Source organism: Somniosus microcephalus, unplaced genomic scaffold (assembly GCF_052327205.1).
Source record: "Somniosus microcephalus isolate GS21.2 unplaced genomic scaffold, FLI_Smic_1.0 unresolved_chr8, whole genome shotgun sequence".
NCBI classification, from domain to species: Eukaryota; Metazoa; Chordata; class Chondrichthyes; order Squaliformes; family Somniosidae; genus Somniosus; species Somniosus microcephalus.
The window spans coordinates 19,348,434-19,367,096 of NW_028225186.1; the positions used below are offsets into that span (position 1 = coordinate 19,348,434).

Below are 18,663 nucleotides of genomic sequence, written 5' to 3' on the forward strand. Positions count from 1 at the left end.
GCATTTATATAGCACCATTAACGTAGTAAAACGTCCCAAGGCGCTGCACAGGAGTATTTTCAGACAAAACATTTGACACCAATCCACATAAGGAGAAATTCGGGCAGGTGACCAAAAGCTTGGTCAAAGAGATAGGTTATAAGGAGCATCTTAAAGGAGGAAAGAGAGGTGGACAGGTTTAGGCAGGGAATTCCAAAGCTTAGGGCAACTGGAAGGTTGAGCGATTATAATCAGGGATGCTCAAGAGGGCAGAATTAGAGGAGCGCAGATATCTCAGGGGGTTGTGGGGCTAAAGGACATTACAGAAATAGGGAGGGGCGAGGACATGGAGGGAATAGAAAAGCAAAATATTATTAAAATGGAGAGAGACTACAGAATGCTGCAGTTAAGAGGGATCTGGGTGTCCTCGTACATGAAACACAAAAAGTTAGCATGCAGTAATTAAGTAGGCAAATGGAATGTTGGCCTTTATTGCAAGGGGCATGGAGTCTAAAAGTAGGGAAGTCTTGCTACAACTGCACAGGTGAGGCCACGCCTAGAGTGCTGCATACATTTTTGTTCTCCTTATTTAAGGAGGGATATACTTGCATTGGAGACAATTCAGAGAAGGTTCTCTAGGTTGATTCCTGGGATGAAGGGATTGTCTTATGAGGAAAGGTTGAGCAGGTTGGGCCTATACTCATTGGAGGTTAGAAGAATGAGAGGTGATCTTACTGGAACATATCAGATTCTGAGGGGGCTTGACAGGGTAGATGCTGAGAGGCTGTTTTCCCTCATGGGGGAATCTAGAATCAGGTGGCATAGTTTCAGAATAAGGATTTGTCCATTTAAGACGCAGATGAGGAGGAATTTCTTCTCTCAGAGGCTTGTGAATCTTTGGAATTATCTACCCCAGAGAGCTGTGGAGCCTGAATCATTGATTATATTCAAGGCTGAGATAGACAGATTGTTGAACTATCGGAGAGTCAAGGGTTAAGGGGGAACAGGCAGAAAAGTGGAGTTAAGGCCAAGATCAGATCAGCCATGACCTTATTGAATGATGGAGCAGGCTCGAGGGGCTGAATGGCCTACTCCTGCTCCTATTTCTTATGTTCTTATGTTCTTATAAGGGCAGCCGGTGCATGGGAACACCATAACCTCCAAGTTCCCCTCCAAGTTACACACCATCCCGATGTGAAAATATATCACCATAACTTCATTGTCACTAGGTCAAAATCCTGGAAATCCCTCCCTAACAGTACTATTGGAGGACCTTCACCTCATTGACAGCAGCGGGTCAAGAGGGCTTCTCACTACCACCTTCTCAAGGGCAATTAGTGATGGGCAATTAATGCTGGCCTTGCCAGCGATGCACAAGTCCTAGGAACAAATTAAATTAAATTAAAATCGTCACGACTGGATGTGGCAGGATTGCAGAGCTTTGATCTGATCCATTGGTTGTTGGCTGGCTTCGCTCTGTCTACACATGCGGTTTCCATAGCTTAGAATGTGTGTAGTCCTGTGTTGTAGCTTCATGAGGTTGGCAGCTCATTTTCAGTACGCCTGGTGCTGCTCCTGAAATGCTCTTCTACACTCCTCATTGAACCAGGGTTGGTCCCCTGTCTTGATGCTAATGGTAGGGTGAGGGATATGCCAGTCCATCAGGTTACAGATTGTGGTGGAATACAATTCCAAAACTGAGGCCCCCTCTGCCCTCTCGGGTGGACATAAAAGATCCCATGGCACTATTGGAAGAAGAGCAGGGGATGATGAGGTTTTCCCCGGTGTCCTGTAGCCAATATTTATCCTCAAATCAACATCACTAAAACAGGTGATCCTCGATTATCACATTGTGGGAGCTTGCTGTGCACAAATTGGCTGCTGCTGTTTTTCCTACATTACAACAGTGACTACAACTACAACTACAACTACATTGCCTGTAAAGCGCTTTGAGACGTCCTCAGGTGAAAGGCGCTGTCGAAATCAGAGTCTTTCGTTTACAGCCTTCGAAGTCACAGAATCACAGAAACCCCACAGTGCAGATAGAGGTCATTTCGGCCCATCGAGCCTGCACCGACACATATCCCACCCGATCCCCGTAACCCCTACACCAACACATATCCCACCCTATCCCCGTAACCCCACGTATTTAATCCCCCTAACACTAAGGGTCAATTTATCATAGCCAATCAACCTAACCCGCACATCTTTGGACTGTGGGAGGAAACCGGAGCACTGACAACTGACAAAAACCAAAAATCAATATAAATTGAATTTAACAGCAAACGGAGTTAAGGCAGGCCGGTTAGCTCAGTAGGTTAGAGCGTGGTGCTAATAACGCCAAGGTCGCGGGTTCGATCCCTGTACGGGCCATTTACTTTTTGATGCTGTGGGTAGTTTCTTAATTTTGCTATTTGCTGAAAAGGTTGGAGCTGTCATACTTTGAAACAAAGCTACAAAACCTTAGTTCTGCCGAGAACTCAAGGAACTGAAAGGTTGACCTTGTGTCTATCTGTCCACAGATGGCGCTGATGGATAAGGCATCAGACTTTGGTATTAATTTTGAGGTTATCAGAATATTGCAGGTTCGAGTCCTGCCACGGTCTTTTTACACACTTTTTAATTCGTGTTCAGTTTTATAAAACCAAACCGTGTTCCCACTTACTAGCTGAAGGTGATTCCCTACCAAACACTGCAGGGCTCTTTATTAATTAGTAATTTTGATGCTGCTTTGTGTGTGTATTGCTCACTGGTTCCCAAAAAATCCACAATATCTAATTGATGCCGATAAATTATTAGTGTTTCAATTGGAGCTTTGGGTTAATCAGTGCAATAAAGTGCAGTGGAGGGAATTCTGATCAATTTCGGGGCCAGTGATCGCCACAGGGAGCCGATGAAATAAAATAAAGAATTTGCATCAAAGTCGCTGCGAGCAGGGTTCGAACCTGCGCGGGGAAACCCCATTGGATTTCGAGTCCAACGCCTTAACCACTCGGCCATCGCAGCTGCACATTAACAATGTGAAAATGCTTCCTACTGTGAGTGAGTCAGGAACTAGCTCAGAGAAGACAGGTCATAAATACTCACCGATAAATCCAGCAGGGAATTCAGGCTTAACTTCTTTGGCCAAAGAGCGCTGAGAATGCAGTAGTTGAGGCGAATACTACAGATGCATTTAAGAGGAAGGGAGAAAGGAATAGAAGGATATGCTGATAGGGTTTTTTAAATTCGTTTATGGGATGTGGGTGCTCTGGCAAGGCCAGCATTAAATGCCCATCCCTAATTGCCCCTTGAGAAGGTGGTGGTGAGCCGCCTTCTTGAACTGCTGCAGTCCGTGTGGTGAAGGTGCTATCACAGTGCTGTTAGGGAGGGAGTTCCAGGATTTTGACCCAGCGACGATGAAGGATCGGCAATATACTTCTAAGTCAGAATGGTGTGTGACTTGGAGGGGAACATGGAGGTGGGGGTGTTCCCATGCGCCTGCTGCGCTTGTCCTTCTAGGTGGAAGAGGTTGCGTGTTTGGCAGGTGCTGCTGAAGAAGCCTTGGTGAGTTGCTGCAGTGCATCTTGTAGATGGTACGCACTGCAGCCATGGTGCACTGGTGGTGGAGGGAGTGAATGGTTAAGGTGGTGGATGGGGTGCCAATCAAGCAGGCTGCATTGTCCTAGATGGTGTCGAACTTCTTGAGTGTTGTTGGAGCTGCACTCATCCAGGCAAGTGGAGAGTATTCCATCACACTCCTTACTTGTGCCTTGTAGATGGTAGAAAGGCTTTGGGGAGTCAGGAGGTGAGACACCCGACGCAGAATACCTAGCCTCTGACCTTCTCTTGTTGTCACAGTATTTATGTTCAATGGTAACCCCCAGGATGTTGGTGGTCAGCTCCTTTGTTCATGTTGGACCAAGGTTTTAATGAAGTCGGGAGCCGAGTGCTCTTGGCAGAACCCAAGCCGGGCATCAATGAGCAGGTTATTGGTCAGTAAGTGCCACTTTACAGCACTGTGGATGAAACCTTCCATCAGTTTGCTGATGATTGAGAGCGGAGAGTAGACTGATGGGGTGGTAATTGGCTGGATTGGATTTGTCCTGCTTTTTGTGGACAGGACATACCTGGGCAGTCTTCCACATTGTTGGATAGATGCCAGTGATGTAGCTGTACTAGAACAGCTTGGCTGGAGCACAAGTCTTCAGAATGATAGCCGGGGTGTTGTCAGGGCCCAGAGCCATTGCTGTATCCAGTGTGCTCAGCCTTTTCTTGATATCACGTGGAGTGAATCGAATTGGCTGAAGACTGGCTTCTGTGATGGTGGGGACCTCAGGAGGAGGCTGATATGGATCAGGCCAGGTGGTCCGTCCAGCTTCATTTTTATTATTTTGTTTCATAGCGGTTTGTTACAACTGAGTGGCTTGCTAGGCCATTTCAGAGGGCAGTTAAGAATCAACCACATTGCTATGGGACTGGAGTCACACAAAGGCCAGACCAGGTAAGGACGGCAGATTTCTTTCCCTGAAAGACATAAGTGAACCAGATGGGTTTTTACGACAATCCGATAGTTTCATGGTTACCATTACTGATTCTAGTTTTATTTGAGGGGTGAGGAGAAATAGAGAAAGAGGAGCCTCGTGTGGAGACCAGTTCGTGCAAATGGACTGTTTCTGTGGGGCAGACTCTATAATATTATGTAACACCCGTTTTAATCAGACACAGAATGATCCGGGACCTACAGCACATCCCTTTTAAACAGACACAGAATGATCCGGGACTGACAGCACATCCCTTTTAAACAGACACAGAATGATCCGGGACTGACAGCACATCCCTTTTAAACAGACCCAGAATGACCAGGGACTGACAGCACATCCCTTTTAAACAGATACAGAATGACCAGGGACTTACAGCACATCCCTTTTAAACAGACACAGAATGATCCGGGACTGACAGCACATCCCTTTTAAACAGACTCAGAATGACCCGGGACTGACAGCACATCCCTTTTAAACAGACACAGAGTGATCCTGGACTGACAGTACATCCCTTTTAAACAGACACAGAATACTCCGGGACTGACAGCACATCCCTTTTAAACAGACACAGAAGGATCCGGGGCTGACAGTACATCCCTTTTAAACAGACTCAGAATGTCCCGGGACTGACAGCACATCCCTTTTAAACAGACACAGAGTGATCCTGGACTGACAGTACATCCCTTTTAAACAGACACAGAATAATCCGGGACTGACAGCACATCCCTTTTAAACAGACACAGAATAATCCGGGACTGAAAGCATGTCCCTTTTAAACAGACACATAATGACCCGGGACTGACAGCATGTCCCTTTTAAACAGACACAGAATAAACCGGGACTGACAGCATGTCCCTTTTAAACAGACACAGAATGATCCGGGACTGACAGCATGTCCCTTTTAAACAGACACAGAATGATCCGGGACTGACAGCATGTCCCTTTTAAACAGACACAGAATGATCCGGGACTGACAGCATGTCCCTATTAAACAGACACAGAATGATCCGGGACTGAAAGTAGACCCCTTTTAAACAGTCATGGAATGCTGTCTGACCTGCAGAGTGTTTCCAGCATTTCATCTGTTTATATTTCAGATTTCCAGCATCAACACTATTTTGCTTTTGTAATAGAACTTTACGTAATTGGCTCTGTGGCGCAATGGATAGCGCATTGGACTTCTAGTTGTATGACAGATAAGGCATTCAAAGGTTGTGGGTTCGAGTCCCACCAGAGTCGGATTTTGGGTCAGCGTTCGGTGGTTCCTCCACTGACAGTACATTTTGCAGTAAATCGGTAATTCAGAGAAGGGAAACTACCGCCCCGACACTTTCCCTCTGAGTACTCTCAACCCCTGAGTCAGTTACACAGGAGCAGGAGGAGGCCATTCAGTCCCATGGCCGTTTTACATAGGAACAGGAGGAGACCATTCAGTCCCATGACCCTTTTACACAGGAACAGGAGGAGGCCATTCAGCCCCTTTAGCCTGTTATACAGGAACAGGAGGAGGCCATTCAGCCCCTCGAGCCTGTTACACAGGGACAAGAGGAGGCCTTTAACGCCTCGAGCCTGTTGCATTGGACAGGAAGAAGCCGTTCAGCGATACAAGATCTGTACAAGAACAGTAGAACTCCATTCAGCCCCTCGAACCTGTTACATAGGATGAAGAGGAGGCAAATCAGACCCATGATCCAGTTATAAAGGAACAGGAAAAGGCAATTCAGACCAACGAGTCTGTTATAAAGGAACAGGAGGAGGCAATTCAGACCCACGAGTCTGTTTCACAGGAACAGCAGGAGGCCATTCAGCCCCTCAAACCTGCCACACATGAACAGGAGGAGGACATTCAGTCTCTCAAGACTGCTACACTGGAACAGGAGGAGGCAATTCAGACACACGAGTCTGTTATACGGGAACAGGAGGAGGCCATTCAGCCCCTCAAGCCTGTTATACATGAACAGGAGGAGGCCATTCAGCCCCTCGAGCCTGTTATACATGCACAGGAGGATGCCATTCAGCCCCTCGAGCCTGTTACACAGTAACAGGAGGAGGCCATTCAGCCCCTCAAGCCTGTTACACAGGAACAAGAGAAGACAATTCAGACACACGAGCCTGTTATACAGGAACAGGAGGAGGCTATTCAGCCTGTCGAGCGTGTTATACAGGAAAAGGAGGAAGCCATTCAGCCCCTCAAGCCTGTTAGACAGGAACAGGAGGAGGCCATTCAGCCCCTCGAGCCGGTTACACAGGAATAGGAGGAGGCCATTCAGCCCCTCAAGCCCGTTATACATGAACAGGAGGAGGCCATTCAGCCCCTCGAGCCTGTTATACATGCACAGGAGGATGCCATTCAGCCCCTTGAGCCTGTTACACAGGAACAGGAGGAGGCCATTCAGCCCCTTGAGTCTGTTATACAGTAACAGGAGGAGGCCATTCAGCCCTTCGAGTCTGTTATAAAGGAACAGGAGGAGGCCAATCAGCTCCTCGGGTATGTTACACATAAACAGGAAGAGGCCATTCAGCCCATCGAGCCTATCATACAGGAACAGGAGGAGGCCATTCAGCCCCTCGAGCCTGTTATGCAGGAACAGGAGGAGGCTATTCAGCCTGTTAAGCCTGTTATGCAGGAAAAGGAGGAAGCCATTCAGCCCCTCAAGCCTGTATCACTGGAACAGGAGGAGGCCATTCAGCCCCTCGAGCCTGTTACGCAGGAACAGGAGGAGGCTATTCAGCCTGTTAAGCCTGTTATGCAGGAAAAGGAGGAAGCCATTCAGCCCCTCAAGCCTGTTACACAGGAACAGGAGGAGGCCATTCAGCCCCTTGAGTCTGTTACACATAAATAGGAAGAGGCCATTCAGCCCATCGAGCCTATCATACAGGAACAGAAGGAGGCCATTCAGCCCCTCGAGCCTGTTATGCAGGAACAGGAGGAGGCTATTCAGCCTGTTAAGCCTGTTATGCAGGAAAAGGAGGAAGCCATTCAGCCCCTCAAGCCTGTATCACTGGAACAGGAGGAGGCCATTCAGCCCCTCGAGCCTGTTATGCAGGAACAGGAGGAGGCTATTCAGCCTGTTATGCAGGAAAAGGAGGAAGCCATTCAGCCCCTCAAGCCTGTTACACAGGAACAGGAGGAGGCCATTCAGCCCCTTGAGTCTGTTACACATAAATAGGAAGAGGCCATTCAGCCCATCGAGCCTATCATACAGGAACAGGAGGAGGCCATTCAGCCCCTCGAGCCTGTTATGCAGGAACAGGAGGAGGCTATTCAGCCTGTTAAGCCTGTTATGCTGGAAAAGGAGGAAGCCATTCAGCCCCTCAAGCCTGTTACACAGGAACAGGAGGAGGCCATTCAGCCCCTCGAGTCTGTTACACATAAATAGGAAGAGGCCATTCAGCCCCACAAGCCTGTTATACAGGAACTGGAGGAGGCCAATCAGCCCCTCGAGTCTGTATCACTGGAACAGGAGGAGGCCATTCAGCCCCTCGAGCCTGTTATGCAGGAACAGGAGGAGGCCATTCAGCCCCTCGAGCCTGTTATGCAGGAACAGGAGGAGGCTATTCAGCCTGTTAAGCCTGTTATGCAGGAAAAGGAGGAAGCCATTCAGCCCCTCAAGCCTGTTACACAGGAACATCATGGGCAAGGAAACCTCCTGCTGATTACCACCTACCACCCTCCCTCAGCTGATGAATCAGTGCTCCTCCATGTTGAACACCACTTGGAAGAAGCACTGAAGGCAGCAAGGGCACAGAATGTACTCTGGGTGGGGGGCCTCAATGCCCATCACCAAGAGTGGCTCGGTAGCAGCACTACTGACCGAGTTGTTCGAGTCCTGAAGGATATGGCTGCCAGTCTGGGCCTGCGGCAGGTGGTGAAGGAACCAACACGAGGGGAAAACCTACTTGACCTCCTCCTGACCAATCTACCTGTCACAGATGCAAAACAGTTCAAAAAGTATTCATTGGCTGTAAAGCACTTTAGGATGTCCTGAGGTCGTGAAAGCCCTGTAGAAATGCAAGTCTTTCTTTTACAGCCTTCAAAGACAAAGTGACTTAGCTGGCAAAAACCAGAAACAGGGACGGTTCTATAGGTGAGCCTTACAAATGGGCCGGTTAGCTCAGTTGGTTAGAGCGTGGTGCTAATAACGCCAAGGTCGCGGGTTCGATCCCCGTACGGGCCATTTATTTTTCGAGGGAAGGTTAGATTCTTAATTTTGTAATTTTTGAGCAGTTTAAAAGTTTAAAAAGTTTGGAAGGAAACTCACACGGGACCTACAAAGCTGCAAAATCTTAGTTCTACCGAGAGCTCATGGACCTGAAAGGTTAACCCTGTGTTTTTCTGTCCACAGATGTTCCCTGACCTGTGGAGTGTTTCCAACATTTAATGAACAATTTCAGATCCAGCATCTGCTGCATTTCGCTTTTTATTTTACCGCAGTGTCCTCGCTTCTATTAACAAAAGTCAAAAATAAATTGTAGCTACTGGAAAATGGGTTTTATTGTCACTGTCAGCATTGGTGGTTCAGGGGTAGAATTCTCGCCTGCTACGCGGGAGACCCGGGTTCGATTCCCGGCCAATGCAGGTTAAAATTTTTAACAATTTATTTCAGAGCAAACACATCACATGAAACATTAATAATAAATTAGCTGTTCCTGTGTAACTGGATCAAGGGAATGAATGGCCTCCACCTGTTCCTGTGTAACAGGCTTGAGGGGCTGAATGTCCTCCTGTTCCATTGTAACAGGCTCGAGGGGCTGAATGGCCTCCTGTTCCAGTGTAACAGGCTTGAGGGGCTGAATGGCCTCCTCCTGTTCCTGTGCAACATGCTCGAGGGGCTGAATGGCCTCCTCCTGTTCCTGTGTAACATGCTCGAGGGTCTGAATGGCCTCCTCCTGTGTAACAGGCTCGAGGGGCTGAATGGCCTCCTGTTCCAGTGTAACGGGCTCGAGGGACTGAATGGCCTCCTCCTGTTCCTGTTTGACAGGCTCAAGGGGCTGAATGGCCTGTTCCTGTTTGACAGGCTCGATGGGCTGAATGTCCTGTTCCTGTTCGACAGGCTCGAGGGGCTGAATGGCCTCCTCCTGTTCCGGTTTGACAGGCTCGAGGGGCTGAATGGCCTCCCCCTGTTCCTGTTCGACAGGCTCAAGGGGCTGAATGGCCTCCTCCTGTCCCGGTTTGACAGGCTCGAGGGGCTGAATGGCCTCCTCCTGTTCCGGTTTGACAGGCTCGAGGGGCTGAATGGACTCCTCCTGTTCCGGTTTGACAGGCTAGAGGGACTGAATGGCCTCCTCCTGTTCCGGTTTGACAGGCTCGAGGGGCTGAATGGCCTCCTCCTGTTCCTGTTCGACAGGCTCAAGGGGCTGAATGGCCTCCTCCTGTTCCGGTTTGACAGGCTCGAGGGGCTGAATGGCCTCCTCCTGTTCCTGTTCGACAGGCTCAAGGGGCTGAATGGCCTCCTCCTGTTCCTATTGAACCATGTTTCAGGCACTAATGTGGCTGATGTTCCGATTGTGCCCTCTGCTGTCCCGGCGCAGAAAGAAACACAGTGCCCGTGTATAAAACCCAAAGTCCTTGTACTTTCTTTCTTTCTTTGAATCTTTCTTTCATTTCTTCCTTTTCTGTGCCATATGCTCCTTATTCTATTGTTGCTTAGTGATATATGTGTTCATATTTGCCGGTTTCAGGATGTTCATTGCTTCTGCTGCTTTGAATTGTGTCGAAAAAGTGAACTGAATTTCTCCACCTGTGTGAAGCATCCTCGTGTTCGAAGCTGTTTTGGTTTCAATCAAACAAATGCACAGATTACTCGAACTCGCTGAGACTTTCCTGGCCTATATTTGTTTCTTGCTTCCTTGCATTTGGAAAGGCCCAGGCTTCATCCCCGGCCTGTGCTGAGGGAGCTGACCTGAGCCTGGGCAGCGGTTACAATTGGTGTCTGTGGCCCTGTGTTAGGGAGAGGGTGAATGAGCCTGGCTTCTTGTCCACTCGCCCTGCTGGCTGTGGGCAATGGCTGAGCAGAGGACCAGTTGTGATGGGTTTCAGCAGGAGGGGAGAGGTGGAGAAGGGAAGTTGTAAAGATAAAGAAAGGGGCTCCCAGCTGTTACAGCTGCTGCTGCCCACAGTAGGCAGTTTGGACAGTGGGTTACCACAGCCCATGACACACACGAGCCAATCCAGCCTCCTCGTGGACTGCCTTCACTTACACTTCTCCTTTTTAAGATGAAACTGTCATTTCATTCATGTGATGTCTAAACCACATCCCCTCTGATTGTCATTTCAAAACCATTGCACTTACAGTCTCAGCTCAACATCGGCAAACCCCAGCAGCAAGCAGGTGAGATTTACAATCTCTTAATGATCAATGATATTTCACTGGAACGTGTCAAATCAGTGCTATGTTGTTAAAGTCAACACAGGATGTCAAGGTCTTAGAGAGGGTGCAGAGGAGATTTTCCAGAATGGTACCAGGGATGAGGGAATTCAATTATGTGGAGAGACTGGAGAAGCTGGGATTGTTCTCCTTAGTGCAGAGAGGGTTAAGAGGAGATTTGATAGAGATGTTCAAAATTATGAATAGTTTTGATAGCATAAATAAGAAGAAAGTGTTTCCACTGGCAGAAGTTTCGGTAACCAGAGTACGCAGATTTATGGTGATTGGCAAAAGAACCAGAGGTGACATGAGGAAACATTTTTTTTAAGCAGCAAGTTGTTGTGATCTGGAATGCGCTGCCTGAAAGGGCGGTGGAAGCAGATTCAATAATAACTTTCAAAAGGCAGTTGAATAAATACTTGAAGGAAAAACATTACAGGGCTATGGGGAAAGGGCAGGTGATTGAAATTAATTGCAGAGCTCTTTCAAAGTGCCGGCGCAGGGCTATGGGGAGAGAGTGGAGCACTGGGATTTATTTGGGATTGATACAGGTCTATGGGGTGTGAGTGGGGCAGTGTGATTAGTTTGGGATTGATTCACGGCTATGGGGTGAGAGCGGGGCAGTGGGATTAGTTTGTGATTGATACAGGTCTATGGGGTGTGAGCGGGGCAGTGGGATTAGTTTGGGATTGATTCACGGCTATGGGGTGAGAGCGGGGCAGTGGGATTAGTTTGTGATTGATACAGGTCTATGGGGTGTGAGCGGGGCAGTGGGATTAGTTTGGGATTGATTCACGGCTATGGGGTGAGAGCGGGGCAGTGGGATTAGTTTGTGATTGATACAGGTCTATGGGGTGTGAGCGGGGCAGTGGGATTAGTTTGGGATTGATTCAGGGCTATGGGGTGAGAGCGGGGCAGTGGGATTAGTTTGTGATTGATACAGGTCTATGGGGTGTGAGCGGGGCAGTGGGATTAGTTTGGGATTGATTCAGGGCTATGGGGTGAGAGCGGGGCAGTGGGATTAGTTTGTGATTGATACAGGTCTATGGGGTGTGTGTGGGGCAGTGGGATTAGTTTGGGGATTGATACAGGGCTATGGGGAGATAGCGGGTCAGTGGGATTAGTTTGGGATTGTTACAGGGCTTTGGGGAGAGAGCGGGGCAGTGGGATTAGTTTGGGATTGATACAGGTCTATGGGGTGTGAGCGGGGCAATGGGATTAGTTTGGGGATTGATACAGGTCTATGGGGTGTGAGCGGGGCAGTGGGATTAGTTTGGGGATTGATACAGGGCTATGGGGAGAGAGCGGGACAGTGGGATTAGTTTGGGATTGTTACAGGGCTTTGGGGAGAGAGTGGGGCAGTGGGATTAGTTTGCGATTGATACAGGTCTATGGGGAGATAGTGGGTCAGTGGGTTTAGTTTAGTATTGCTGTGGCAAAGACCCAGAATTAACACAGTGGGCCGAATGGTCTCCTCTGCTCTGTAAATATCTATTGTTGGAGACTCCTCGGCAGCTTTTAACACACCATTTGGTGTACATTTCCTCTCCATATTCTTCTCTAAATGTTCACTGACGGTCCCTTCACAGCTACCCAGGCTCCCTGTTTTTCGTGTTAGCAGCAAATGTCGATACGTCTGCCTCCTGTACCCAAGTCCAGATTGTTGAAATGGCAAGAAGGGCAACGGTAGCAGCAGTGATGCAGGGGGGCCAACTCTTTACATCGTCTAGTCAAAAAAACACCCAATAACTACCGCACTCTGCTTCTGCCTTTTAACCAGCTTCTTGGTTTCTGGAACGGTTTCTAGTTGAGTATTAATTTTATCCCATATAAGGACATAGAAACATAGAAACATAGAAGATAGGAGCAGGAGTAGGCCGTTCGGCCCCTCGAGCCTGCTCCGCCATTCAATGCGATCATGGCTGATCATCCAAATTCAGTACCCAGTCCCTGTTTTCTCCCCATACCCCTTGATCCCTTTAGCCTTAAGAAATATATCCAACTCCTTCTTGAATATATTTAATGAACTGGCCTCTACTGCCTTCTGTGGTAGAGAATTCCACAGGTTCACCACTCTCTGGGTGAAGAAATTCCTCCTCATCTCAGTCCTAAATGGCTTACCCCTTATCCTTAGACTGTGACCCCTGGTTCTGGACTCCCCGGCCATCGAGAACATCCTTCCTGCATCTGGTCTGTCCAGTCCTGTCAGAATGTTATAAGTTTCAATGAGATCCCCTCTCATTCTTCTAAACTCCAGCGAGTATAAGCCCAATCGACACAATCTCTCCTCATACGTCATTCCTGCCATCCCAGGTACCAGCCTGGTGAATCTTCGCTGAACTCATTCCATGGCAAGAACATCCTTCCTCAGATAAGGCGACCAAAACTGCACACAATACTCACGATGTGGTCTCACCAAGGCCCTGTACAACTGCAGCAAGACATCCTTGTTCCTGTACTCAAACCCTCTCGCTACGAAGGCCAACATACCATTTGCCTTCTTAACTGCCTGCTGCACCTGCATGCTTACCTTCAGCGACTGCTGTACAAGGACACCCAGGTCTCATTTCACTTCCCCTTCTCCCAATCTATTGCTATTCAGATAATAATCTGCCTTTCTGTTTTTGACACCAAAGTGGATAACCTCGCATTTATCCACGTTATATTGCATCTGCCATGCTTTTGCCCAATCACCCAACCTGTCCAAATCATACTGGAGTTTCTCGGCATCCTCCTCACAGCACACACGCCCAACCAGCTTTGTGTCATCTGCAAACTTGGAGATATTACATCTAGTTCCCTTGTCTAGATCATTATTATATATTGTGAATAGCTGGGGTCCAAGGACCGATCCATGCGGTGCCCCACTAGTCACTGCCTGCCGCTCGGAAAAAGACCCATTTATTCCAACTCTTTGTCAACTGTCTGCCAACCAGTTCTCTATCCAAGTCAATACCTTGCCCCCAATCCCATGTGCCTTAACTTTACACGCTAATCTCTTATGCGGGACCTTATCGAAAGCCTTTTGAAAGTCCAAAAAACCACATCCACTGGTTCTCCATTATCTATTTTACCAGTTACATCCTCAAAAAATTCCAGTAGATTAGTCAAGCACGATTTACCTTTTGTAAATCCATGTTGACTTTGTCCGATCCTGTCACTGTTTTCCAAGTTCTCTGCTATTACATCTTTTACAATGGACTCTAGCATTTCCCCACTACCGATGTCAGGTTTACCGGTCTGTAATTCCCATTTTTCTCTCTACCACCTGTTTTGAATAGTGGGGTAACATTAGCTACCCTCCAATCTATGGGTACTGTTCCAGATTCCATTGAATGTTGGAAGATGATCAGCAATGCATCTACTATTTCTAGGGCCACTTCCTTAAGTACCCTAGGATGTAGATTATCAACCCCTGGGGATTTATCGGCCTTCAATCCCGTCAATTTCCCTAACACCATTTCCCTACAAATACTGATTTCTTTCAGTTCCTCCCTTTCATCAGACCCTATAAGACCATAAGAACATAAGAAATAGGAGCAGGAGTAGGCCAATTGGCCCCTCGAGCCTGCTCCGCCATTCAATAAGATCATGGCTGATCTGATCCTAGCCGCCAATCTACTATCACAGAACCATCTCCTGAATCTAACAGAATTAGACACACGAAATCGGAGCAGGATCAGGCTACACAGCCCCTGGGCCCGCTCCGCTACCCACAGGGCCATGTCCGATCCGAACCTAGACTCATGTCCAAATTCCTGCCCGCTCCCCGTAACCCTTAATTCCCTTTACTTCTAGGAAACTGTCTATTTCTGTTTTAAATTTATGTAATGATGTAGCTTCTACAGCTTTTTGGGGCAGCATATTCCATGGACCTACCACCCTCTGAATGAAGTAGTTCCTCCTCATCTCAGTTTTGAAAGAGCAGCCCCTTATTCTAAGACTATGCCCCCTAGTTCTAGTTTCACCCATCATCGGGAACATCCTCCCCGCATCCACCCGATCAAACCCATTCACAATCTTATATGTTTCAGTAAGATCGCCTCTCATTCTTCTGAACTCCAATGAGTAGAGTCCCAATCTACTCATCCTCTCCTCATATATCCATCCCCTCATCCCCGGGATTAACAGAGTGAACCTTCTTTGTACTGACTCGAGAGCAAGTATGTCTTTTCTTAAGTATGGACACCAAAACTGTATGCAGTATTCCAGGTGCGGTCTCACCAATACCTTGTACAACTGAAGCAATACCTCCCTATTTTTATATTCTATCCCCCTAGCAATGAAAGCCAACATTCCATTGGCCTTCTTAATCACTTGCTGCACCTGCATACTAACCTTTTGAGTTTCATGCACCAGGACCCCCAGATCCCTTTGTACTTCAGTACTTTCCAGTTTCTTGCCATTAAGATAATAACTTGCTCTACGATTTTTCCTGCCAAAGTGCATAACCTCACACTTTCCAGTATTGTATTCCATCTGCCAAATCTCTGCCCACTTACTTAGCCTGTCTATGTCCCTTTGCAGGTTTTTTATGTCCTCCTCACTCACTACTTTCCCTCCCATCTTAGTATCATCTGCAAACTTTGATATGTTACACTCGGTCCCCTCCTCCAAATCGTTAATATAGATTGTAAAGAGTTGGGGACCCAGCACTGACCCCTGCGGAACACCACTAGTTACTGATTGCCAGGCTGAGAATGAACCATTTATCCCAACTCTCTGCCTTCTGTTAGATAGCCAATCCTCTATCCATGCCAGAATATTACCCCCAATCCCGTGATTTTTTATCTTAAGCAATAATCTTTTGTGTGGCACCTTGTCAAATGCCTTTTGGAAGTCTAAATACACTACGTCCACTGGTTCCCCTTTATCCACCCTATATGTTACTTCCTCAAAGAACTCCAGCAAATTTGTCAAAGATGACTTCCCCTTAATAAAACCATGCTGACTTTGTCCTATTAAATTATGATTATCCAAATGTCCTGCTACTGTCTCCTTAATAATGGACTCCAAAATTTTACCTACCACAAACTTTAGGCTAACCGGTCTATAGTTTCCAGCCTTCTGTCTACTGCTCTTTTTAAATAAGGGTGTTACATTAGCAGTTTTCCAGTCTGCCGGGACCTTTGCTGAGTCCAGGGAGTTTTGGAAAATTATTACCAATGCATCCACAATCCCTACCGCCACTTCCCTCAAGACCCTAGGATGTAAGCCATCAGGTCCAGGTGATTTATCCGGCTTGAGTCCCATTATTTTACAGAGTACCACTTCCTTAGTGATTTTGATCGTGTTTAGCTCCTCCCCACCTATAGCCCCCTGTTTGTCCAGTGTTGGGATATTCTTAGTGTCCTCTACTGTAAAGACTGATACAAAATATTCATTCAGTGTTTTTGCCATCTCCATATTTCCCACCATTAATTTCCCGGTCTCATCCTCTAAGGGACCAACATTTACTTTAGCCACCCTTTTTCTTTTTATATAACTATAAAAACTCTTACTATCTGTTTTTATATTTTTTGCTAATTTACTTTCATAATCTATCTTCCCTTTCTTAATCAATCTTTTTGTTATTTTTTGCTGTCTTTTAAAGTTTTCCCTATCCTCTATCCTCCCACTAGATTTGGCTACCTTATATGCCCTTGTTTTTAGTCGAATACTACCCTTAATTTCTTTACTTAGCCACGGATGGCTGTCTTTTCTTTTACACCCTTTTCTTCTCAGTGGAATATATTTTTTTTGGAAGTTGTAAAATAACTCCTTAAATGTACACCACTGATCATGTATCGTCTTACCCTTTAATCTATTTTCCCAATCCACTCTACTCAATTCCGCTCTCATACCTTCATAGTCTCCTTTATTCAAGCTTAGCACGCTTGTTTGAGATCCAACCTTCTCACCCTCTAATTGAATATGGAATTCAACCATGTTATGGTCACTCATTCCAAGGGGATCCTTTACTAGGACATTTTTAATTAATCCTGTCTCGTTACACAGGACCAGATCTAAGGTTGCTTGCCCCCTGGTCGGTTCAGTTACATACTGCTCAAGAAACCCATCCCTAATACACTCAATGAACTCATCCTCAAGGCAGCCCTGCCCAATTTGATTTGTCCAATTAATATGATAGTTAAAATCCCCCATAATTATAGATGTTCCCTTATTACAAGCCTCAACTATTTCCTGATTGATACTCCGTCCAACAAAGTTGCAACTGTTCGGAGGCCTATAGACTACGCCCACTAGTGTTTTTTTCCCCTTATTATTCCTTACCTCCACCCAAACTATTTCATTATCCTGATCTTTTGACCCAATATCATTTCTCTGTATTACAGTGGTTCCTTCCTTTATTAACATAGCCACCCCACCTCCCCTTCCTTCCTGCCTGTCCTTCCTGATCGTTAAATAACCTGGTATGTTTAATTCCCAGGCATTGTCACCCTGCAGCCATGTTTCTGTAATGGCCACAAGATCATACCCATATGTAGTTATTTGTGCCATTAACTCATCTATTTTGTTACGAATGCTACGTGCATTCAGATAGAGAACTTTCAAATATGTTTTGTGACACTTAGTTCCTGCTTTTGCCCTTTTTATTACTTTACCTTTTACTCCATACCTTCTGCCCCTTCCTGACACGCTCTGGTTTTAATTTCCCCACTGCTACCTAAGTCTATGACCTTCTCTGTTGTAATTTTTATTATTTGCTCTCTAGGAACCTCCCCCCCACTAGTTAGTTTAAAACTCTCTCTACAGCTCTAGTTATATGATCCGCCAGGACTCTAGTCCCAGCACTGGCCAAGTGAAGCCGGTTCCAACGGAACAGCTCCCTCCTGCCCCAGTACTGGTGCCAGTGTCCCAGGAAGCAAAACCCATTTCTCCCACACCAGTCTTTGAGCCACGCATTTAACTCTCTAATTTTATTTGTCCTAGCCAAATTCGCTCGTGGCTCAGGTAATAATCCAGAGATTATTACCCTTGAGGTTCTGTTTTTTAATTTGACCCCTAGCTGCTCATACTCCTTTAACAGAACCGGCTTCCTAGTCCTATCTTCGTCGTTTGTCCCAACATGGACCACGACAACTGGATCCACCCCCTCCCACTGCAAGTTTCTTTCCAGCCCAGAGGAGATGTCCTTAACCCTGGCACCGGGTAGGCAACACAGCCTTCGGGACTCTCGCTCTCGGCTGCAGAGAACTCTATCTATCCCCCTAATAATACTATCCCCTACCACTACAACATTTCTATTTACTCCCCCCTCTTGAATGGCCCCCCGTTCCACGGTGCTGTGGCCAGGTTGCTCATCCTCCCTGCAGTCCCTGCTCCCGTCAGCCATGGCTCAGTGGGAAGCACCCTTGCCCTGAGTAACTCTCGCTCTCCCCACTCCAGTGACTTGAGCACAAAAATCCAGGCTGACACTCCAATGCAGTACACAGAGTGTGATGCACTGTCGGAGGCGCCGTCTTTCAGATGAGATGTTAAACCGAGGCCGTGTCTGTCCTCTCAGGTGGGTGTTAAAGATCCTATGGCACTATTTCGAAGAAGAGCAGGAGAGTTCTCCCCTGAGTCCTGGGCCAATACTTATCCCTTAATCAACACAACTAAAACAGATTATCTGGTCATTATCACACTGCTGTTTGTGGGAGCTTGCTGTGCGCAAATTGGCTACCACATTTCCTACATTACAACAGTGACTACACTTCATTGGCGCTAAAGCGTTGGGATGTCCTGAGGTCATGAAAGGCGCTGTAGAAATGCAAGACTTTCTTTTTTCTTTCTCTGGGAGCTCACCC

General features: G+C 47.0%; 3 non-coding genes across 3 annotated transcripts; 2 read left to right on the plus strand and 1 right to left on the minus strand.

Moving 5' to 3' along the window:
• Positions 1 to 2,903: 2,903 nt before the first annotated feature.
• trnas-cga (transfer RNA serine (anticodon CGA)) lies at positions 2,904 to 2,985 on the minus strand. Its single transcript has one exon. It is a non-coding gene; the product is annotated as a tRNA-Ser (tRNA).
• Positions 2,986 to 5,649: 2,664 nt separating this feature from the next.
• trnar-ucu (transfer RNA arginine (anticodon UCU)) lies at positions 5,650 to 5,741 on the plus strand. Its single transcript is given in 2 exon segments — positions 5,650 to 5,686; positions 5,706 to 5,741. It is a non-coding gene; the product is annotated as a tRNA-Arg (tRNA).
• A 2,865-nt stretch (positions 5,742 to 8,606) lies between these two features.
• On the plus strand, positions 8,607 to 8,680 carry trnai-aau (transfer RNA isoleucine (anticodon AAU)). Its single transcript has one exon. It is a non-coding gene; the product is annotated as a tRNA-Ile (tRNA).
• Positions 8,681 to 18,663: the final 9,983 nt, after the last annotated feature.